Below are 23,968 nucleotides of genomic sequence, written 5' to 3'. Positions count from 1 at the left end.
CCTGCCTCTCCCATGGAGCAGGGAGGAGGTGTATGCATCCAGAATACTTGAACTTCATTCATTTACTTTGGCGAATGAGAAAACAGAGGCTTTTTTTCCTCTGAACCAATACTAGCAACTTGTTAGCTGTGAGGGGGGAGAGGCAGCCCTGGCATGGGAGCTGGGCAGGATGACCACTGGCCAGGAGTCTGCTCCAGTGCTCCTCTTGCTGGGAAACCTTGGTAACATTCCTTTTTTCTTCTTTTTCCATTCATTTTCAAGCATTCTTTGTTTAGACTGTGAACAAAGTCTTGTTTTGGTAAGTATTTGTACAGTGCCTGCCTCTGTGGGCTCTGCTTTCTTTGGGGATTGTTAAGTGCTTTTGTAGTAATTATAAAATTAAAGTTAGACGCTGGAACAAGCTGCTATCAAAGTGCTCTCACCAAGAGCAAGGACTGGCATTCCTTATCCCAAATCTTCTGAAAAGGTTACCTACATCAAATGTATCCACATCCTCAGCTAGTTGCAAAGACTGATTCTCTTCACTGCTGTTTCTCTTCCCACTTTCCTCCTGCACTCCTCAAAGCACCTCTAAATTGTGTGTCCACCTTTAGAGCTACATGGAGGAGACCATGACCATGGTCACTTAGGAGAGGGTCAACGGAGACAACTGCTGTGGTTTGGAGGTGTGGGTTTATCTTTGTTTATTTATTTCATGGAGAGGATGAGATGCCGTGAGATTCTGGAGGACCAACTGTGTCTGGGCTTTGGCAGGAGAATGGATAAAAGTAGCTTTAGAAAATGCTACTGAAGGTGTCTCTTTGCAGTTTGCCCTTTTGGGAAGGATCCATGCCTTAAATGCCCATTTTAGGATTTGGCAAAATAAGTACTTTTGGGCATTTTCCTGGCTGTCTTTACTGCTGAACTTTTTCTGATATCAGGATGATATCGGACCTTTACAGACCTGAGCACTAACAGTATGTTGCTCTCTTGCACTGCCTGCTGTGGCAGCAGAGATGGGAATTTTTGGAATAAAGTTGTTCATTGATGTATTATTTGTGAATAAGTTTTCATTCCTGTTGTTCTTAAACAGACGATGCATAAAATTATGAAAAGTTAGTATAACAGCAGCAAACTACTGCTTTGAGAGTTTATAGTTAGAGGGAATGATTGTCAAGGTGAATGTGTGTGTGTATATATATTTATATAAAACATATGTACGCATGTAGGTATATATGTATATAAAAAGTAAGAATTATATGTATCAAAAATTTAAAAAGAATTGGCCTGGCTCCTGCTCTTGCTGAAGCTGTTTAGTGTTATGCACCGTTCAAAGTACACAACTGGTTCCCCTGGACAAAGGCTATCTTTGTTTTTTGTGTGAAGTCATGGTCTATTTAAAGCTCTGTGTTTTAATAATGAATTTTGCTGGAAACTGGAGGAAGTGAGACCATAGGGTTTTGTCTTGATAAAAACCAAATTGGAAATTGCAGAGACAGCTGTGAATAAATACACGTCACATTTTATTGTTTCTGCTTTCCAGTTTTGTTTCTCTGATTTAAATGTTTTGGAAGAAATTAAAAAGCTCGAATCAGTGACTTCATACAAGTAAGTTTTATCTACTTTTAAAGCATGTGCTGACCATGGACAGAAAATGAGAATGGTTAAGGCACTTCACACCTTTCAGATTTGTTTTTAATAGGTTTCGTTTAATTGGACTTGCCGGACTGACCATGTTCCCCCTTTTTCTCACTCTCACTGGTCGGGTCTTGATTTTCTCCTGACAGTCCCTGGCATGGTTTTAGAGTAGAGCACCCTGGTGACATGCAGCCCTGGGCTTAAAGTCTGTCTTCAGGGTTTGCTGCTTCAGGTAATCCTCAGCATTGCCTGTCTGTTGTTGATGTTAACGAAAATAATAATCTATTACTAGTACAATGAAATTTAATACTTTTATCGAACATGTGGAGTGAAATGGTTGTATCAAAGATATCTTATAAAGACCCATTCACCTAGTTTTATTGCAGAATGTATGTATTTTTTTAAGAAGAATAATTAGCAAACTTCAGTAGCTGAAGCTATTTGAGACTTAAGTCTTTTGACACCAGTTTTACCCTGCAAGTGATTTAAACCTTTCGCTTTTTTTTTTTCCTACAGAAGTGTCTAAAATAGGTTGCAGAAATCTGTATGACCAGGGCAAAATTTTCTGTTTAGGTTGTTTATGCCTAAAACAGCCAAGCTGCTATGGTCAAAAAGGAACGTATTTTGGCAGCACAGGTGACTGGCAGCAAAGCTAGTTTAATTTTCTCAAAATCTATTAGGTTTTCAAAACCTTATCTTTCCACTGAACAGTGATAAACACCCATTTCTGGCTTAATGCCACCAAGGAAACTCCAAGCGGGTTGGAGCAATCATCATTTAAAGTTGCGGTGCCCTTGTAGTAAAGTGATCTTCTGAAAAAATCACTTCAGCTTCCTTTATGGTGACTTGGACTGGGTTAGAATGTGTGTAAAACCTGCATGGCTCGCAGAAAGCCTCGTCGGGTGTCTGTCTGCCCACACAGACAGCTCTGCATAGGAGGAAATGGTAAAATACACCTTGCAAACCCCAGACAGTCCCTGTGTGTACCTCTGTATAGCTTCATTTTCATGAGCTGGCTGTTTCAGTTGTAGTTGTTCAACTTGGGGAGCTATAATGTATTTACCCGGTGTGCTTGTGTAGCTCTCGGGCAACTTGATAATTGTAGAGTTTTTGATGGTTATTCAGATGCTGTTATTCCACTAAAACAATGCCTCTGTTGCACAGTGCTACTGGATGGGTGCTGCTGGATGGGTGCTTTGTGGCATCTTCTGGTGGGGGTTGAGATTTTTTTATTTTCCTTTTTCTGCATGCAGCTACTGATACTACTAATACACAGCGCTTCAGGAGTCAGCATTACGTACACAGCGTTGCCGTTAGGCAAGCTGACAGGGTTTTCCTTTGCTTCATTTGCAGGTGAAAGTAGTTGCCAGTATTAAATAAAGAGTAAACAAACAGCAGGTGCCTCCTTGTTCCCTGTTTTGCTGTGTGCACAATTTGAAGTGTTTAACAATGGCCTTTTTTCTTTTTTCTTTTTTTTCCTTCTTCTTTTTTTCATTTTTTTTTAATAACCTCTTCTTCCATCAAGAGGTTGTCAATAAATCTATAAACTACCAGCAAATGAGAGATTAATTCTTCAGTTCTTTGCATGTGAGCAGTTATAATAAAAAACGTCAAGAAGATTGCAGGAGGATCACACAATAATAAATAGCCATTCACTTGTCATTTTTATTCCATTTAGTCTTCTTCAATAAAAGACTAAAATCTGTTGGGTTTTTTTTCCCTCAGCTTTGCACATCTGGTATCTTGCCTTGTTACCAGGAGATGCAGGTATGATCTGTATGTTGTGAATGCTCCATCCCTGGCGGTATTCAAGGCCAGGTTGGGCGAAGCCTTGAGTGGCATGGTTTAGTGTGAGGTGTCCCTGCCCGTGGCAGGGGGGTTGGAACTGGATGATCTTACGGTCCTTTCCAACCCAAACTGTTCTATGATTCTGTGGTTCTATGTTGGTATTAGCCACTTAATCCCAGGGGTGTAGGCTGGTAAGAGTCAATTGCTGCTTAGGTGTTAGAAAGTCTAAACCAGGAATGCTTTTTTATTTGTTCAGGAAGTCTCTGAAGAAACCTGCTGACTATCCTTTCCAGACAGATGGATATGTGTGATTTTTATATATGTTTCAATGGGTACATACCTATACATGTTCCTTGACTTCTGATAAACAATATATGCTATTCCTGCAATTTCTTGGCCTTGTACTGTGCTTCGATTGCTGCCTTTGTCTCTCCCTAGCAGGCTAACTTTTAAAGGAAAGAACAGTACATCTGAGCTGCTCCCGTGTGGATTCCACTGATCCTGCTGAACTTCCTTGGTAGTCAACACTGTGGCTTTTTAACCTGGTTTCCTGCAGAAGTGCCAGTTATGCAGTTTTCTCCCTGTCCCCTGGTGCTCAGTGACCAGGGGCTCGTTTCTGAGCAGGCTGATAAAAGGGACAAAGGGCTCCAGAAAGGTTGTTTTGTTTTTTAATTTTTCCTTTCATTTTTCCCCAAAAGTTATTAACCAAATAGGCAGGTTTCTGGAAAGGAGGAGACAAGTGGGCAAAGCAGTCAGATTGGCAGCCACCAACTGGGCAATGGATGCATGAACTGCTCCAGATCAGGCCCCCACCCACGCTGACCCATGCACAGTGAGAAGCTGGTGCTGGGCTCAGGGGATGGGCCTAGGAGCAGGCCAGGCCAGGTGTGCCCCCCTGCTCCTCCGCTCACCCTGCAGCCCTTGGGCTACTCTGGTGTCTGGCTCTCTGGATTTTTCAGCATTTTAACCCTTCCCCATTACTTGTTTGTAGCAGTTTTTTGCCAGTGCGAGCACAGTGTTTTGCTGTGTTTGCATTGGCTGATTTAGCTCTGCTCTCCCTTCAGTTTGCATAGGAATTGGGATTCTCTTTAAGTGAAACTTAGTGGTTATAAAGCTGTGTCGTGATTTAAAACCCGCAGAGGGTTCGTTCACTCACTCCCCCCCTTCTTTCCCTCCCTCTACTCCCGGAGGGACGGAGAGGAGAATCAAAAAGAATGCAACTCCCACCGGTTGAGATAAGAACAGTTTAGTAACTAAGGCATAACACAAATCACTCCTGCTACCACCAATAATAACAATGATAAAGGAAATAACAAGGGAAGAGAATACATCACCTCACCACCAGCTGACCGATAACTCACCCCCCCAGCCTCACCAAGCACTGACTCATACCTTCTCCAACCCTGCAGACTCCCAGCCCTTCCAGCTAACTCCCAGTTCCATCCTGGGCATGACGTGCTGTGGTATGGAATACCTCTTTGGCTAGCTTGGGTCAGGTGTCCTGTCTCTGCTTCCTCCTGGCTTCCCCTCCTCCCTGGCAGAGCATGAGGCTCACAAAGTCCTTGACCAAACCAAAACATCATTGTTATCAGCTCTGTTCCCGAGCCGAAAGTCAAAACACTGCACTGCACAGGCTACCAAGAAGGAGAAAAATGACTGCTACTGCTGAACCCAGGACAAGCTGTGATGGTGGGGGCAGCTGCAGGAGTACAGAAATTCACACCACGTGAGCTGAGTACCATGTCGTCAGCAAAACTTACTTTTATTGTGATGCTATAAGTAAGATTTTGGTTTATTCGTATTACACTTCTTGATTTGTGGCCTGGTAAAGAAATGTTTAGATCCTGTTTGGCTGCAGAGGAAAACACAAATATGTGGATAAGGCTGTATGCTCCTTGCTTTGCAGGAAAGTGGACTACATTCCTGCTGGGGTTTCTCCCCTCCTGTACCAGCCGTATGTCTTCTAGGGATGGTATATGTGTAGATGTAATATTACTTCATCTTCCTGCTGTGAGATGATGTTGGGAAAAAAAATTTTTCATTTTATGAATTTTTTTCCCATCTCTCAAAGGAAAGATGCTCTTGCAAAAGCTATATTAGTCAGAAAGGGACCCAGCTTAGGCTATTTCTCTCACCAGTTCTTCCCTGTCCTACTTGGTGGGAGGTATCAGGCACATCTCAAGTGGTGCTGGGATCACAGTGATGTCTCTGGGGGGATGAGGAGGGAGTTCCAGGGAGAAGGCTCTGGGTCTGGGGCAGGCGTGGGAGCAGTCACTTACAGGGTTTCTGCAGTGAGTCTTTTGCTACCTAGTGCCCAGCTGGCTTGTGACTGTTGTGGTGTCCTCACCTCAGCGCTGTCCTTTTGTGTGACTCACAACTCGGTTCCTTTCTTCCTGACTTAGCTTTTTAAGCAAGCCCACTGGAAATAAGTGAACATGTCATGGAATTTGGAGGGGTTTGCCCGTAGCTGCTGTGCTTACAGACCCAAAATGGTCTGCTGGGTGATGCAGGCTTCTCGGTGTCCTCCAAGCAGTGAGGACGTCTGGCTAATGTGCCAAGGTGGAACGCTGTTCAAGAGCTGTTATAAAAAAAACCTTTGGCAGTTCCTATGTATTCAGATGGTGCACGGGGACTTCTTCACATACAAAAGTTAAATGCATTCGTAATTAATGGTAAACTGATGTCTATGGAGTTGCTGTTGCTTTGTGGCAAATATTGGACAGTGAGTTTTGCACTTGGTCAGAAGCACTACATTAATGTCATTACCTAGCAGCTCTTGAATTGATACAAATTAGATTTGTAGCACATATAATCACTTTGATGAAATTGTATTGGCCATCCTGGCCAGGATTTTGGTTGTAGGCTTCAGCCTACCATGTCTTAGTTTAATTGACGTTTAATGGGAATGCTGACAAACCCAGGGAGAGGAACATGGCGGTGGATGAAGTTGGGATCTCACTGGGGCAGCAGCCTGGAGCAGGCAGTTGCAGTGCCTGCCCTGCTTTTGCTGATGGGCTGTTCTCATTTCTGCAAACAACAGCAAAATCATTGGGGTGATCTGTTTCATACTCTGCCTGATAATTGTGCGTAACAGAAATGCTGCCCTGCATCTTAATAAGCTGATGCTCCAATTTGAGCCTTCCTGAAACTAATCATCCTTGCTACAGCCTCAGCTCTGCAACAGGTTCATCTTTCTCAACCAATTTTTAATTGGAATTGAGCATTAATTCCCATCTGTGCAAATTCTAATATGTAAATGAAGTTCCAGTTCTTCATCCCCTCCTTGGAGGCTCTTACACCACACTTGTTTCAAACAGCATCCCCCCAGCATCCCTTAGCAGTTTCATGCTTTTCAGCGGTATGGAGTCTGGTGAAAATGAAAGTAAGTGCATTGTAGTGTTAGTAGTAAAACACATTTTATTCTCCTGGTGCACAGTCCCATGCAGCCTGGCGTTAAAGCATTTCACCAAGCAGCAGCATTGCTATCAGTGAAGCCCCCTCCCCTTCCCACATGTATTTCCATGGAAACCCAGGGAAGGCATTCTGCAGCCTCAAAACTACTTTTGCTCTTTCATCATGCAAGCTGGCATTGTCAAGGGCTGAGTGTATTCCTACAGCTTTGAATGACTAAAAAAAAAGCTGAATTTGGATGGGCAGTTGTTATTTGGGAGGCCCTATAGCAGAAAAGAACGGACAACCTTCAGGTGACCTAGTGTCTGTACATTGCTTAGTAAGGCAAACCCAGTCTTGCTACATTAATTGATTAACTTGGAGGGTGGAGATTATCAGAAGGATCCTGTGAAGCGAATCCAGTGATTTCCTGCAGCAGCTTGTGGGGAAGAAGGGGCAGATGGCTGGGTAGGCGTTGCTGGCGGGCTGCTGGTAAGCTCGCGTGTGTGATCTGCTGGGAATCTTGCTTTCTCATGGAGTCTTTAATGTCTTTTCAGGTATCGTTTAGAAAATGGTGTCTTAACAGATTCCTGCTCTTTGACTACATGATGCGTTTACGTTTTATTGGTGTATTAAGTGGGAATGTTGAGCAGCATTTGGAAGTGCATGCTCGGTGTGAGCAATTCAGGGGCTGGTAGTAAAATGTTTGCTGTGTTTCCTGCCATAATGAGCTGGAATGATTCTATGATCTCTGCGGTGTGGGCTTTCTAAAATCTGTATTTGTGCAGCATTTGGGTGGAGGTGTTTAGAGGATTTTATTATATTTGAGCAAGCTGAAGCTATTTGATTGCTGTGTGTGATACGAGTAGTATGTGGAACCAGTAGCACTTGGTTAAAGAAAACCGATTGCTTGCAAATAGTCTCTGCAAATGGGGAAGAATGAAATGATGTAAGTTATTATTTTTTAAAATATTCTGAAAGCAGAAACCTGTCTGATCCAAGCGTGCTCAGAACTGTTTCATCTGGTACCATCAATTGAGTGGTCAGCTCACTGGTTTTTAATTTTCTGCTCCTGTCTGTTTCCATGTTGTCTGAGTCCAGGAATCACAGTGCAATAATAATATTGATTGAAATATTTCAGGGGTGCTGCCTGATCAGAGGGTTGGATTGCCATTTAACTGCCTTCTGACATGCTGGCAGGAGTTTTGTTTTTCCTTCCTTGCATTATTTGGTTGGGAAGAAGTAAAAATGTAGCTTTCATCTAAATGTGTCTGAAGTGCATAATGGCTGTGAAGTCACCATGACAACACAGGGACCTGGATCAGATTTTTCTCCACCCTTTCTCTGTTCTCTTGTTTTTTAAATCAGTGTTATTAATGCATTCTCTGAGACAGTTGAGGGGGTAACTTACAGCCTGTGTTGGTATGGGACTTTTAATGCTATCCAGCCCTGGAAAGAATGTATGTTTGCAGGGTTTTCTTTGATTAAGCACAGTTCAATGTATATAATTTGCGCTACAACTAAGGTGGGATCTGAACAAGGACATGAGCAGCTCCAGCAGAAGTTAAGGATCTACCTTTCCCACAATTACAGTGTTGCAGCCCTGAAAACTTCTGCTGAGCTCTGTCATGGTCCCAGGGCTTCCCATGTTCTTGTGGCATTCCCATGTGGGATGTGGAGCCTGGGGATATCTGAAAGTTATGTATGAGCTAAGGTGTAAGATCATCTTAATTGGAGTTTGGGGCAAGCTGGAGGACAGGAAGAGAAGAGTCAGATGGTGGTGAAGAAACAATCAGTTCTTCCACACTTCTCTGCTAAGGGACCCTGAATGCACTTCCCAGGTAGGAAGAGAGTGGAGGGTTTGGCTAACCCTTCCACTTGTTGGGACTTACTAAATACACGCTGCCCAGAGCAAAGTGAGGTTGGTGTTCAGGTCCCCTCTTGGGCTGAGGCACTCAAATTTCACAGTTTTTTTCCAGCCTGCCAAGGGTTGGACTGTACAGGGCCCTTCAAGCTCTTCTGCAGCACTGGCACCGTTCAGAAAGGAGTCAAAGGCGCATCAAGTTAGGGTGTGCGGGATGGGCAGCGGCTGCAGCACACTGCAAACACTTAAGACTGCAGCACACTTAAGGGGCTGTGTTGGGGAGTGATGCTTGGAGAGCATCTGGCTTCTGGTCTCCACTCCCACAGCTGCAGGCATCTGAATGGAGTTAGATAGGTGCCTACTTTGTGGTTAGTATTTCAGCATGACCCAACTTCGGAATCTTCTAGGTATTTACTTTGGGGAGTAGACACCTTATCTGGAGATCTCTCCCTAGTGCCACCTTCTGCCTCCTCTCAGCAGGGTTTGTAGGATGGAAGGGAAGGTGTTTGTTTCCTACTTGTGACAGCAACCCGTGTAATTTATAATGTATATAGAATAACAAGTAGCAGTAGATGCTCTGTGGAGGTGACATTTCAACGTCAGTAGAGGTGGGTAATCACATACTTCTAAGCTATCATACTTATTGATGGAAAAGGCTACTGTAATTTGGGTGAATGGAAGTAGAAATCATTGCAGTTGTTGCTTGTGCGTATGTAAATCTGGAAAAGTGCAGTGTCTGTGACGTTTTCTGAGAACATACAGACTTAGTTGCCCTTGTGCAGTTGTGGTATTGAGACAACTGGAAAGCAAATACAACATGCCAGAGAGGGACTCTTCATCAACGACTGTAGCGATAGAACAAGGGGTGATGGGTTCAAACTGAAACAGGGGAAGTTCGGGTTAGATATAAGGAAGAAGTTCTTTACTGTGAGGGTGGTGAAGCACTGGCACAGGTTGCCCAAAGAAGTGGTAAATGCTCCATCCCTGGCACTGTTCAAGGCCTGCTTGGACAGAGCCTTGGGCAACATGGTCTAGGGTGAGGCGTCCCTGCCCATGCAAGGACTGGATGATTTTAAGGTCCTTTCCAACCCAAACTATTGATGGTGACTTTTGTCTGTGTCTTATAACCCTGCTTGACGTGACAAAATGAAGAACTGGGTATTTTTCTTTTCACTGCTATCAGCTTGATGTCTTACTTGCTGTTACATGAATAGTATAACTTCTTTTAATTTGGAAAAATGTTGAGTTCTGTCTAATGCTGGGGCTGAAGCTCCAAGTAATGTTTAACAGGAATTATCTAGAGCTGGGTAGGATTATGTCCTTTGAAGAACCACATGTCTACATCACAGAACCTAGTTCCCTTCTCCTTAATGTTACCTGATGTTATCATTTTGAATATAGCAACTGTGCAGAAAATCCAGTCCTTTGGAAATTCATCTTGAGTATTGGAGAAGAGATTCTGTTTGAGCCAGAGGATCAAAAGAACGAGCTAAATCAGTGCTGGGAACAAGAAGTAAGAATCTGATGAAGTTACATTATACATTTTTTTGTGGTTACATAGCTTTCAAGATCATTAAAAGTTAGGAAACATACTGTAAATGCTAGAGTCAAAACTTGAAAGTCGTGAACTTGGAAAAAGACAAGCACAAACAACAAAACAAACCCCCATCTTATTTCCAAGGTTTGAGCCAAGCCTTGTGCTGTAACAAAATCTAAGCCAAAAGAAATCCCTGTAGATGTATAAAATTGCAATGGGGATAAGACACATGGGCAGTGAAGATGGCAATACAGCGTTCTTGGTACTTAAGAGTCCTGGAGATTGAAATTATGCTTTTTACTTCATCTCGTGGTAGCAACAGTGATTGAAAAGCTCACCTACAATCACCTGAAATCAAAGCATTCATATTTCTTTTTTTCCCCTGCTAATTTTCTCCATTTCTAAGTGAGGAAAGGAAAAACTTGATTTCAGTCCTACAGAATAGGGTCATGTTCATTTGTAGTACTTTATTAGGAACAACTTGGTTTTGCTCTGTGTCAGAAAGTGGCACTAAGTTGCACTGTAACTGGTCTTCCTAGCCTTTCCCAGTACAGGGGGAGTGTTGGCCTATGCACTGCCATGAAGAACTGCATCTGAGGTCCAAAAATTCTTTTCAACTTACAGGGTGTTTCCCTCTTGCAAAAAAGTGAAGGATTCACCATGGTTGATAAATTAACAATTAATTTTAAAAACTGAATCCTGCTTTTATAGAGCTGTTGTTCTTTGCCCCTCTTCCCCCTTCAGAAAAGCTTTTGCATTTGCAGGTTCCAAAAGGAAACCAAAATTGAGCATTTTCATTTAGGCGTGGGATCTATTAAGTTTCATTTTCCCTTTAAATGCAAATGTGTCATTAAAAAACCCTTGTCACAAGAATGATAGAGGTCTGGACAAAACACCTTGTTGAAAAGACTGAAGGTTTCAACCTCTTTGGTTGTCAAAGACAAGCTGGTTTTAACTGGGGTTAATCTTGGGTTAGATTTATTGAACAACTAGCCAAAATGCCACAGTCTGAGAAGGTGGGAAAATGAAACTGTGGTTGTTTTGCTTGTAAAGGTGACTTTTTTTTTTTTTTTAAGAAGAATGAAAAATATCAGGTTTTGGATACTTCTTTTAGCCAGTGAAAGTCTTTTATTGCAGAGCAAGGGGTTTTGTTTTTTACATGCTGTTAGATAAAAATAATTGTGACACGGTGCTTCTGCTTAGTAGCCAGTTGAGTTGCTGTAGACCATATTGTTCCAGGGTCCCGCCAGAATAGCAGCTTTACCTGTTGTCCTACAGTGGGAGATGTCACGGAGTCCAGTTCCACTTTGTGCAGCCTGTGGTTTTGTTGGCTTCCATCCAAGCACAGTCTGCTTTCACACCCCTTCCCTGTGTATGGGATGAGCTGAATCAATGCAGAGGTGGGGGTCTATTTATTGACCTGACAAAACCCTTCTAACCAAGAATCATGTGATGTCTGGTTGAGGGAGCAGAGTGGGAGGAATCCACTTGGAGGAGCTTAAGTGCAGTAAAAAACCTGCACCATTAGTCCCACCATCTGTATCTTGCACCTGTGTTAATTCTGTCCTTTTGCACTGGGTAAACCATTTCTTTCTGCTATTGGATATTTGGTCTGGTTTGTTAAAATGTCCTCTTTTTGGAAATATTGCTGTGAGTAGCAGAATGAATGCCAGTTGCCATTAACTTAATATACTGGCATGGAAATAGATGTGACACACAGAGGACTAATGGAGCTCCAAGGCTGATCCCGCGAGGTGTTGAGTTTCCCTTCCATAGAGCACAAGCATAGTGCTCTTGTGTTCCTTCTGAGCATCCTGGATGGAGAAATACAAAGCGCTTCAGGACCAGACCTTTCAAGAGTTAAATGCACAGAATCAGTGAATATTTAGGTCATGGAGGACTGAGACTGGAGAAAGACTGAATGTTTCTGGCAGCTGATGGGCTTTGTGCTGGTAAGAGAGACTAGAGAATATCTTCTGTCTAGTATTAACATTAGATTTTGAGTTTCTGATTTTACTTTCTGTTGAGTTTGTGTTCTTAGTTGCATTTCTGTTGCTTTGCAAGAGGTGAGGTGTGCAATGGGTCTCTAAATGGGCTTTCTAGGACTTTCATCAGCTCCTACAGCCCTAGTTGGAGTTGACTTCCTAGTAACAATGGATGTTTTGAAGATTAAATATGGGTAATTTGCATTTTTTTCTGAGGAAATGCTTACAAAATTCAGCGTCTTAACTGACTTTCTGCAGGCCTTTGACCCATAAACCCCTTCTCAACGATATGGATAGTCCTGGCTTTGAAAGCTGAGTGACCGTTTGCATGGTGCGTGTTGTAACTGTGGTCCTGTGAGCAGTCCCTCTAACTCATGTGTCTGGCCATGTTGACACTCAGGCTTGAAAAACTGTTATTTAGCATCCTGGGTAAGGTCTGCAGGAGTCAGGTCTGGTCTGTTATGTCCTTTCTCTGCACTGGGCCAGACATGCCCTGGATGGAAGCTTGGTCTGATCATGCTTGCCTGCAGCTGCACCGGATGCAACAGTTCTTAGGCAGACTTTCATTCAAGCCCAGCCATGCTAATGTGGCTGGAGAAGTAAAGAAACTGGATCAGCACGGAATTTGTAATAGTGTTGTGAGAAGGGCTGGGTGTTGATGGTTTGGAGAAGAATCCACTGAATAAAGCTTACTTACTGAAATGCTGTTAATAGGACTTCTTTTCTTTTATGGTTAATGCCTGTGTTTACCTGGGAAGAGTAGAGTGGGAATGAGTAAGGGACTCTGAAACGCTGCTGTAGAAAAAAGTGGACATGTTTCCAGAAGAAATAGGTTTTGGAAATAGATGTATTTCATGCCTTTGGTCATGATGGTTGAATTTGTAAACTGTCATTCAGTGAAAAACATACTCTGTAATTAATTTTTTTTTTCTTGTCACTGGGCTTGTTTTTTTCTGATTGGTTTCTTGTCTGCTTCAGGAGAGGTTTGTCTTTATTTTGGAATGAATTGGCTTTTTGCTTGGCATTGTTGAGAATTGCTCAACCTACACTATTATCAGCAGTGTTCATAGGAAATTAAAAGCACCTTTAGTATAGGTATAAACGCTGAGCACCCTCACTTCTGCATGCGTGGTTAGTGAGGTAACTTGAAAATGTTAAGGAAAGAGGCAAGCATTCCCATTAACATGGTACGTTCTCCTGGTTTCTTATATTTCCAGGGGAGTGGAATTACATGCATTGTTAATGTTAAAAACAGATAGCATATACTTTACTATGTAAAATAGAACTGTCCTGGCTTCCTACTTTCCTAATAGTTTTCTTTGGCAATGGTTTTTAGCATGGATAGATCAAGACATTGCTGGTTCAATTAAATGGTGCCATCCTTGTCACTGAGAAAGAATATTCACAAAATTCAAATGTAGCTTTAAGAGAATATCTGTAACCTTGATTTGAAAGCTTGTTCTGTTATTTACGTGAAACAGTAATTTCTAGAATGTGCATTTGCTGAGCAGCAGCCTCTTGTGCCTGTTCTGAGCAGGGTATTTCAATGGCAACATGTCATTAACCCTTTACTATTATTAAAAAAGTTGAAATAGAATCTGACAATCTGGCGCCCTAAAGTGTTCAGTTGATAGCTAAATTATCTACCCAATACATCCTCACTTACTCCTGCACTTGCCCCATGTTGTGTGCCCAGAACACAGCAGTTTGGGTGAATATGTGTTTCTATGCTGATGTAGGGTGAGAGAAGACTAAGAGAACATTTCAAAGTAGGGAAAATCCTGCAGTTTTCCCTCATCCTTACGTATTTGGAAACTGATTGGAGAGCTCTCTCAAACAGTATGGGAATCTGTTTATTAAATTATTGTGAAATAGGTTTATTTCTAAGCCACTTTATTAAATCTAGGGGGATGTGCAAGCCTTTCAGGCTGTGTATGTGCTGCCAGTATGAAGCATGCCCAGAGAGAAGGGCTGAGCTCAGTGGGTCAGGCAGCAGTGTGGTGTGCTGAAGTCAGGGTTCTGGCAGGTGAGTGGTGGGGAGAAAGTTGCTTTGACCTTAAAGACAAAAAATAATTGGAAAGGTCTGAAGAAAAGTGATGAAGCAAATTGAGCTGTGCATGTCAGGAACTTTCTACAGACATTTTCTGCTTAAAAGTGATGTCCGACATTGGTTTACCTGTTGGCTTAATTACTGAATAGAGCAAGCAGAGGAAAACCAGTGTAATGCGCTCTCTTTGACTTCAGCTCCATTTAAAAAAAATTTTTACTATGTTGTGTTGTCTCCCTGGTGTTGCTCATGGTTTTCATGAATTCGTCAGAATAACTGATTGAGAGCCTACATTTAAAGTGGATAATATTTCCATCCTTACATAATTTGTATTGTGTGTATGGATCAAAGCCCACAGTTCCATGGGCAAAAAGATAATTGGGCTATGCAAATAAAGAGTTGTCCTGCTGAAAGGAATGTCAGCTACCATTGTACCCTGTTCCCATTACCTGCGGCATGTGCTCGTATGGTGTGTTTGGAGCTCCACTGGGAAAAGCAGAGAAAAGGAAAATGAGAACCCAGAACACAAGTTTTACATGTCATGGACTTATCAACATACATAATATCAAATCACTTCATTGTGGAGGCAGAAAGAAGACATTACACCTAATGGTGGGAGAAAAATTCCTCTGATGGATATGGACAGATCCATTGCTACATGTAAAGTAGCTCCCAATAATACTGTAAGTCATAATCAAAATGAGAAGAATTCAGATGTATCTTTTAGAGAGACAAATTTACAATACCTTTGCCAAAGGTTTACTTATTACTATTTGTTATTACTTATCATTTAATCATAAGAATTAGACTGATCTAAGTGAGTGGACTAATGATAGCCACCTCAGAATGCCAAATTTCATACAGTTTCATTAAGCCCTGGATTATTCAGCTCCCTTCATAATGAGTTGTCCCGCTATGTCCTCCCTTCATACTGAGTTGTTTCTCAGCACAGCTATGCGTAATATAGGCAGTTGGGTTTTGGAAATCAGTATTGTTGTTTCATGCAATGGTGAAATACTGCTTTATTGTTTATTCTTCACTGGTTGTACGACTATTAATACTTTCTTTGGTGGTATAGATTACATTGCTTTCAAGCTTGGTAATTACATCATCTTCAGTGTGGTAAAATTCAAGCCATCCTTGACCCAGTGGGGACTGTCTGCTAATGAATAGCTGCATTCCCTGGGGGGGGATGGAAATGCTGCGAGGGCTGGAGCAGCTCTGCTCTGGAGCCAGGCTGAGAGAGCTGGGCTGGGGCAGCCTGGAGAAGAGAAGGCTCCTGAAGGGAGCTGCTTCTTAGAGCAGCTCCAGTGCCTAAAGGGGCTGCAGGAAACCTGGAGAGGGGCTTTGGACAAGGGCCTGTAGGGACAGGCCAAGGGGAATGGCTTTAACCTGCCAGAGGGGAGACTGAGATGAGCTCCTAGGCAGAAGCTCTTCCCTGTGAGGGTGCTGAGGCGCTGGCACAGGGTGCCCAGAGAAGCTGTGGCTGCCCCATCCCTGGCAGTGTTCAAGGCCAGGTTGGACACAGGGGCTTGGAGCAAGCTGCTCTAGTGGAAGGTGTCCCTGCCCGTGGCAGGGGTTGGAGCTGGATGAGCTTTAAGGACCCTTCCAGCTGAAACCAGTCTGCGATTCTATGATTCTCTGGTACTCAAACTTGCTCTGATTCTTCAGTGAAGAACTGGACTTTGGATGTTAATTATGCAGACAAAATCAGCGATTGTTTTAAAGCATTGTTAAGCACAAAAGCAAGAATCAATAGCTTCTGCAAAATATGGCACTGTGAATGGCACGGATACCATCTGGTGCAATTTGTCTGCATACTTTTGAAAGCACTGTGCAGAAATACGAGCTTAGCTTTCTGAGATGATTACCCTTAGTGAGTATGAATACCAGCCTGTTTCTTCCTCCATATTTAAAGATAAAAGAAAATTCTGTCGTGTACTTCTGTAAAAATAAACAAACAAACCCAGGCAAATTAAAACCTGGCCTTAATCTTGCAGTCCTCCTAAATTGTCACTGATTTCAGTTTTTGTGTTCATGGGTTTGTGCTACACAAGAAGTGTTGGCAGTGTGGGAACTTGGCTGTCGGAGCTGTGTGGCAGTAAACCCTGTGTTGGAACAAGGTTGGGCGTTTTGTAGTGTCAGACTAGGGGGACAGTTGTGTCTGTGTCTTTGTATGTATGCGCACACATCATTTAAGCTACAGTCACAACAGAAATAAGTTGCAATCGCACAGATTTCTTCTGATTGTGAGAAAGGAGGCAATGCGCATACAAAACCAGGGTTTGACCTCATAAATGCCACGTTGTACTGCTTCACTCAGTGAATGAGTTCTCTTACTTTCTAACATGGCAACAACTTAAAAAGTTTTTTCATCTAAGAAATGCATGTGAATGGTTGTGTGGCACATGCAAGACCTTTAAACCAATTTCTCCATACCCTTTATAGTCTCACAGCCAAAGTTTGGAGCCTGAATTATTTAGGAATGCCTTTCTTTCAAGCCATATTGTTACCCAGGTTGTCTTGCTTAATCTGATCTGCTCCCTTATCCAAGTACCTACAAAGTAAAGTGGATTTAGAAATAGCAAAGTGTTGAGCCTCTTTTGACTGCGGATGAGTGCTGCTGTAAGGAATTATACTTTTCCTTAATGAGACTTCCCTCTGTTCAGTTCTTCAGAGAAAATCTCAATTTAGTGGAAACCAGAATGTTTGAGAAACCTCCAGGAGTTATTTCCACCCGTTGCTGCCAATTTAACCTCTGAGTCAACTGAGAAAACAGGACAAAATGTGGCTTCTGCAGTGCCAGATACAGAATCCTTTTGTGCTGTTAGACCTTGGATCTGTTCTCAGGTAGACTGAAAATGTTAATGGATTTGAAACAGTTAAGGGAATCCAGGAATGTAGCTGTTTGCCATCAAATTAGGGTGGAACAGTAAGTTACCATTGATCAGCTCACATCCTCAGTGGTTAATGTGCAAGCTGTTGCCTGCCCCAGTTTTGAGATAAAATGTGTCAGTTTGAAGTTTCTTGTTCTCTGTGATCACACAGGCCATCCTGGCAGGTCTGAGGAGGAGGAGGCAGGCATTTGCTTAGCTGCAGAAACTCGGGATGCTGTTATCCTGAGCTCTGCTCATGCTGCATTCTCCTACCTGGAGCTGATGGCAGAGGGGAAAGGAAGATGTTTGTTTTTCTTGGTGCTAATTTCTTGCCATTGCTTGCCAACTTCTGGAGTGTTTATTGCTGATACCCATCTTACGATGCAATGTTGGGTAGAATATGAGTTTTTACCTAATGAAAAGGGAATGAAAAAGTTATTTTTACTGGTGGAGAGCTAGTACCGTGCTGGGGTGACTGTCTGCATCTCTGTGAAACAGTGTGAAGTGCCACCCATCAGCAGACTAACTGATTTCTACAGTCATCTTGCAAGAAAAGACGAAGGCCATCAAGGAAGATTAAGCAAGAGCAGAGTGTTTCATGTTATTGCTGGTTCTTACCTGTTCATGCTCTTCCGTTAGTCACAGGTTGACCTTCCTTCTCCTCAGTTTCACAGCCTGTTATAACTCTCAATTATGTTTGACATCACGCCTGTCATTGTAGCATCCGAGTGTTTCCAGTGCATCATCTGCTTATTGCAGAGAATTCTCAACTTTGTGATCACCTTCCTTCATCAAACAAGTTAAAATTAGACATGGGGAGGAAATTCACTTTCAATTCAAGCTGAAGTAAATTTCTTGACCTCTTTGCTCCCTGTTCTTCCTGCCATTACTGCTGCCCCAAATGACAGGGAGAGCCACACGGCCAAATGCTTTCTCTTTGGAGTTCTTCCCTCTGCAGCACAGCCCAAGCTCTCTGTGTTGCACAAGGTAGGAATAAGTGTCCCAACTGTCTCTTCTGTGCTTGTTGCTGCAGATATGCTGGAGAAATGGAGTGCAATGTGCACAGGCTTGCTCAGAAAGGCTTACACGAGTTCTGCTCATATGGCTTTGTTCTGTCCTAGCAGAATTTGATGCCCGAGGGCAAGGCTTTTTAGTCTTTAATCTGTCTGTAAAATGTCACTGAACATCTATGGTGTGGTGTAAATAACAACTGTAATGATAGTCTTGCCATGTGGTGTATTTCCTTGGGGAGAGCAGGGACTCCGCCTCCATGATTCCCAGTCCCTGATTCCCAGATGGTGGTGACTCTTAATAGACTTGTTTGCATCCTCTTTGAGCACCAAAACTATGTGATTTGGTAGTCTTTGACACTTCAAATGCAGTCATTATGAATCCTGCAATCTGCCTTTCAAGTGTTGATTTTTTTATTATTTTTTTAAATGCCAAGGCCTAGTGATTTAATTTAACATGATCATCTATATTTCGAACAGATTGCTGAGTGGATTGGATTTTTATGCTGTTAAATGTGATTATAATTTTAGTTCTGTGTTCAAAGAAAATAGTGTGTTGTTATGGCTCTAGATTTTATATTTGTAATTCTGAAAATGTTTTGAAATAAGATATATCTTACTGTTTAGAAGAATGAGGAACACCAGAGTAGATTTTAGACTATGTGATAAATTGATTTTTCATTGATATGAAAAAGTTTATAGAGTTTTCATGGCTATAAGGAATTATTTGATTTAACTGTAATCTAACTGTTGTAATTCCATTGTCAGATTAGATCAGTGAACTGAAATATTTGGGGAACATCTCTGGTTGGGTCACTTACTTTGAAAACTGTACGTGCTTTGTGTATGCTATGCACTCTTGCATACAGGTATCATTGAATGTTTTTAAATTACATGTTTTAGTAATCTCAGAATTCTGTACATGTATTGGGTATCCACTAAATCCTACTTGTCAATGCAAAACTAACCAATCATTAACACACTTTATGTTTGTTACACTTAAGCCAGTCATGCTTCTGTCAAATGCATCTCCTTGTTTCAGGAAATGGAAGATTAAGGTAGTATTCCTCAGCTGTAGATCTTATGCTCTATGCCTTCTTAACATAAACCTGCAAAAAAGGATGTTGCCTTTTTGTGCATCTAAGAATCTAAAACTGGCTGCTTTGTGGAGAGAAAGAAGCATCCGTTCAGTCAAGGAATGGTTTTCCTAGATAGCTGGTTAGGAAAATAAGGCTGTAGATGTTGCATTCCCATATCTAACTGGGTGAAGAAGGTGCATCACAGTGAGAAAGAAGAAATACACTTGGATCCATGACCAGAAAATTGGAGAGATTAGCTAGAATTTTTTTCCATTTGTCTGTGGTTTTATTTTGGTTGTTTTATCAGCAAGCATGCATCTTGCAGTGAACAAAATACAGGCTCCTTCATGATCATTAGTGCAAATGAGCTTTTAAGTTGAAAACCACCTCTTAACAGTTACTTGCTTGATGGTTAATGTTTTTCCTCTGCGGTCATCCATAATGAAACCTGACCGGAGTTGTTTCGTTTTGAGAGCAGGCCTTTAGCTGAGGGAACCTGGAGATCAGAGTCGATCACTCTGAGTGGCACCAAGCAGTGTGTTCCCAAGGAGGCAGAATGTGTACTAAGGAATTTGGAGATCTACTGGTATTACCATGTCATTGTTTATTAATGATGCTAACTCAGGTCCTCACTTTAGATTTAAAGATACTGCTTTAGAAGGTGTCTTACTCATCTTCTTGTGATGTGACATTGACAGCAGTTCAGGCCAGCTGAAGCCAATATGTGATAATAATAGATGTAAAAAAGCTCAAACCAAACAAAACCCAGTTATCTGTAGCTCATTCTGAGGAACTGATACAATTGTGATCATATAAATAAATCATACTTTCATTGTCAATGACTGTAAGAGCTCAGAATTATAAACACATTGTAAGAATCATTAATTATCTGAAGTAATCTTGTAATGATCTTTTCTACTCTTTTTCTTATAATGAAAATTCTTTGCATTTTTCTTAATAGATTCTAAATTTCTGTAATCAGGTTTATTTTTAAATCCCTCCATTATTTCCAGTTATCTTTTATCCTTAACAACGCAGCTTTGCCAGCAAGCGTACTTTGTATGCATTGAGTATTTTCTATCCATATAAGGACAGTATCAAATAATGACATTGAAGTTTCATGAAAACCAGCAATTAGTGAAACAGCAATTGCCAGACAGTAAATGCATTTTATACAATAAAATTTTAGACACAAATACTCAGGTATGTCCTGTGTAAGTAGCATGGTTGATTATTATCCTTCTTAACTGTACATTTATATTTGAAAATGCTAGTTGCCAATCGCATTGCATGTAATGATGGACTAAACTCTTTCTTAGCCTATGTCAGGATTGAAAAATATCATCTAAGAGAGAGAAAAAAAATATATATAAATATATTTTATTATATATATATAAAATATATTTTCAGGGTATTAATTTAAATACATATTTTGGGTTAATGATCCGATTCTGAAATTGTTGCCTGTTCATCTTGAGCTTCAGATTTCTTCAGAATGTCTTTAAAATCATTACTGGCAGAGTTGTCATGCATTTTTTGAGATGAAGTATATATGTTTATTTCTTTAGAATGAAGGTATAGTTGTCAGTCGTAAGGATTTTATTATTTGTGATTTATAACTGTTGTCCCAAAGAATCACCTGGGTGCTTACAAAATGTTCTTGTTTTCACACCTTGTAGTTCTTGATTTGATGAAAGTGCATTTAAAGATAACAGGAGAGATGAAATAGTTGCTACAGATGTAACAAATTAGCTGGAGTTTTGTTGGGAAAACTAATAATAGTTCCTTTTACTGAAGCTGTTTTCTGTAGTCTGTGTTATAGGCCTTTGAGATGGTGTTACTCTCTTTGGAGCTTGCCAGGCTGAAAAAAATATAAAGGGTGCTTTATACCATCCTGTCTCCGTTCTGGGATCCAACATACTGGAGCCAGTTCAGTGGTTTTCAGTCTCTTCAAATTTATTTATCTGCTTGTTGTTTGTGTGGACCACCTTTAACCTTTCCAGGTTCTTTTTCTTGCTCTCACTTCAGCCCTTAGAGAGTTGTGGGTCACAGAATGAAGAAGCATTGGTCTAGGTGAAGGAGATGTTAGTGCGAGGGAACTAATGCTTTGTTCATGGTTCCTCCATCTGGAAAGTATAGAATATGCTTGTATATCCCCTTGGAGTTGGAAGCAACATGGGTTTCAACATCAGGAGCACCTGGAATAACCTGACAGACTTGTACCTGCTGCGAGGATGCAGTCTACAGAGCCTGAGGCTGCACAAATGATGGTAGGAACTGTGTTTTCTATTTAGCTGTGAAGCCTTTGCAGTGTGGCATGGACCTTTGGTCATTGTTGTAGGCTGCTCAGTGCCTCTAGAGAGTGGTGTCTAGGTTCCTGGTGGCTGGACCACTCTGAGGCTTCCATTGCAATGGCTTTGCAGTAGCCAAAGTGGTATTGCTTTTTCACAAGTACAGTCATGAAGCAGTGGCTCAGCAGTAATGATGCTCTTGTTTTTAGCCTCTCATTTCTGCACAGCTGCTCTAAACTGTGGTTGCTGCTGTAGTAAATAGAATAATTCTCATAGATGTCATACCATTATCACAGAGTCACAGACTGGTTTGGGTTGGAAGGGATCTTAAAGCTCATCCAGTTCCAGTCGCTTGCAGTGAGCAGGGACACCTTCCACTAGACCAGGTTGCTCAAACCCCTTGTGTCCATCCTTGGAGATAGTCAAACCAGGTCCTAAACAACCTGCTCTGTGTGACCCTACTACTTTGAGTAGAGGGGTTGGTCTGAATGATCTCCAGAAAGACCCTTCCACCCTCAAAGACTCTGCAGCTTGGTCATTTTCTGTAAATTCAATTTTCAAGCAGAAAGTTACCAAGAAGCACTAAGAGATTAAATATATTCTCCTTTAATGATTATTGTGAACTACTGGGAATGCACTATTGTGAAATTGTTCTGTGTTTTGCAATGTGCAGCTCTGCTACCAAAATAGTGCATCAGTGTAAAAATACTCATTATGCTTTTCAATAATGAAGTGAAGACAGTTCAGCTTCTACACTATGGGGTAACAGCATGTTGTGGTGACAGAGGAAAGCTGGTCCTCTCCTGCAAAGAAAAAAATCTGAGCTGAGTTTTACCTACTTTTTATTTAGTACCAAAATAGACTTTGAAATGAGCAGAGGCTAACTACTGTTTTACTAAAACTAATAAAATTATTCAAGATGAAAAAAGAAAACCAGTCGTTTGGGACACTGTTGGAGGTCATCTATTGTCACTGAATCTTAAGCAAAGGATAATTTTTATTCTCCTTGCTGGTTAAATGAGAGTTTACTTACAGTAATAATGTGTGCTATTAAGAAGATCCACAAGCACATCAGCTGAGCAGTGTGAGAGTCTTGCAGGGTGCTTTGGTCATTAGCAAAACCAATCAATACTCTTCTAGTAGAAGGAGAAATGAAGCACATAAAGCCTATTTTTGTGACACAGTTTTAAATAAAGGCTGGAATCTGGCTTATGGAGACAAGCATCTGGTTGTTTCTCACCTTTGGGTAGGATAGTCTTTTAAATGACTGAAAGGTGGGCAGCATAACACTTTTCCCTCATTTTTTAATTTATTTTTTATTCTCCCTCTCCCTTCCCACAATATAAACAATTCTGGGAATTGCACATCTGCTATCTTCCTCTTTGAGAACAAAGAGATTGGGAGAGATTCCCCAAGACAGTAAAATCACCAGATGCAGGTAGTCCAAAAGGAACAAATGAAATGGCTTTGGTTGGGATCATTTGTTAGTGTCTAACTGGTATAGACTCTCTAGATTTTTACCGTAATGGATTGCTCTGGCGTGATGATTCCTGTGTGACGGAAGTAGAGATGTGAAGTCCCTGGAGTATTATTAGCTTGAAATATGTTCTTTGATTTGCATAATCAGTGTAATTATAAATCAGGACGCTTTCATCATAATGAAAAACCTGTTACCTGTCAAGAGAAAAAGACCAAGACCCAAACAAACTGTGCTCATCTAAGGGGAAATCTCAAGACCACTGAATGGCGATTCTGCTTGCTTCCTGTCAGCAGGGGTCCAGCGTGTGCATCTTCTCAGAGGAGAGGCCAGGTTGCAGGCATCAGTGAGGGCTCTTGAGGGTGTCAGATAGACGAATGGTGGCTTTAACTTGGAAAATCCGTGGTGAAAAAGTATAGTTTGCAGCCACATACTGCACTTTGCCCTCAGTGACCTTTCAGCTCCTATCTGAGGACACTATAGGAATCAAGGACAGTTTTGTGGGGGACCAGAGGTAGTCCCTAGGTGAGCATCTCAGTGTTGTGCAAGAAACATTCAGGCTGAATCCAGAGACCAGAGTTAAACTGAATTAGTAACAAGATAAGGATGTGATGAGAAGCCAGTTTGAATTGTGGAGAGTAACAGGGAGGGAAAGGTAAGTTGAAACACTGGTGCTCTGCTGCAGGACCCTGTGGTGGTGGTATGAGAGACTCAGCCTGTGAGTCAGTGTCCTCTGTTGTCTGCCCAATACTATATAATCCCACTAAATTTTTTTTGTAGTAAAAAATCAGGAGTAAATGAGGGTTTATTATCTGCCATCTTCAGTGAATCTTTCTGCCAAAGAGAAAACAGAAGCAAACCAAGGTTGATGAGCTACTGAATGCTGGGTCTCATTATAAAGATAATGAAATATATGAATGAAAATCCAGTTCTCCCTCTATCTGCTAAATTAGGCACCTGCAACAACTTCAGCTGGACTTCTGGTAGCAGTCTTGCCTGCTGCAGGA

At 41.6% G+C, this 23,968-nt stretch overlaps 1 protein-coding gene across 8 annotated transcripts in view; it reads left to right on the top strand.

Moving 5' to 3' along the window:
* Window positions 1-23,968, top strand: part of FGD3 (FYVE, RhoGEF and PH domain containing 3) — a 120,328-nt gene that overhangs the window by 29,559 nt on the left and 66,801 nt on the right. The window contains exon 1 of one of the 8 annotated variants that reach the window (XM_061473061.1): window positions 6,957-7,352. The exons of 6 other annotated variants lie outside the window; for them this stretch is intronic. The gene's annotated coding sequence lies outside the window, so the exon portion shown is untranslated. Of the gene's footprint in view, window positions 1-6,956; window positions 7,353-23,968 lie in introns of those variants that run through there. One more of the 8 variants, XM_061473062.1, reaches the window with a different exon arrangement.

This window comes from Pezoporus flaviventris, unplaced genomic scaffold (genome assembly GCF_033815535.1).
Source record: "Pezoporus flaviventris isolate CSIRO_AGI_PZ_B2104156 unplaced genomic scaffold, CSIRO_AGI_Pfla_v1 ptg000073l, whole genome shotgun sequence".
In the NCBI taxonomy this organism is placed as follows: Eukaryota; Metazoa; Chordata; class Aves; order Psittaciformes; family Psittacidae; genus Pezoporus; species Pezoporus flaviventris.
The sequence above is the reverse complement of the archived record's forward strand: the minus strand, read 5'-3'. Positions and strand labels throughout refer to the sequence as shown.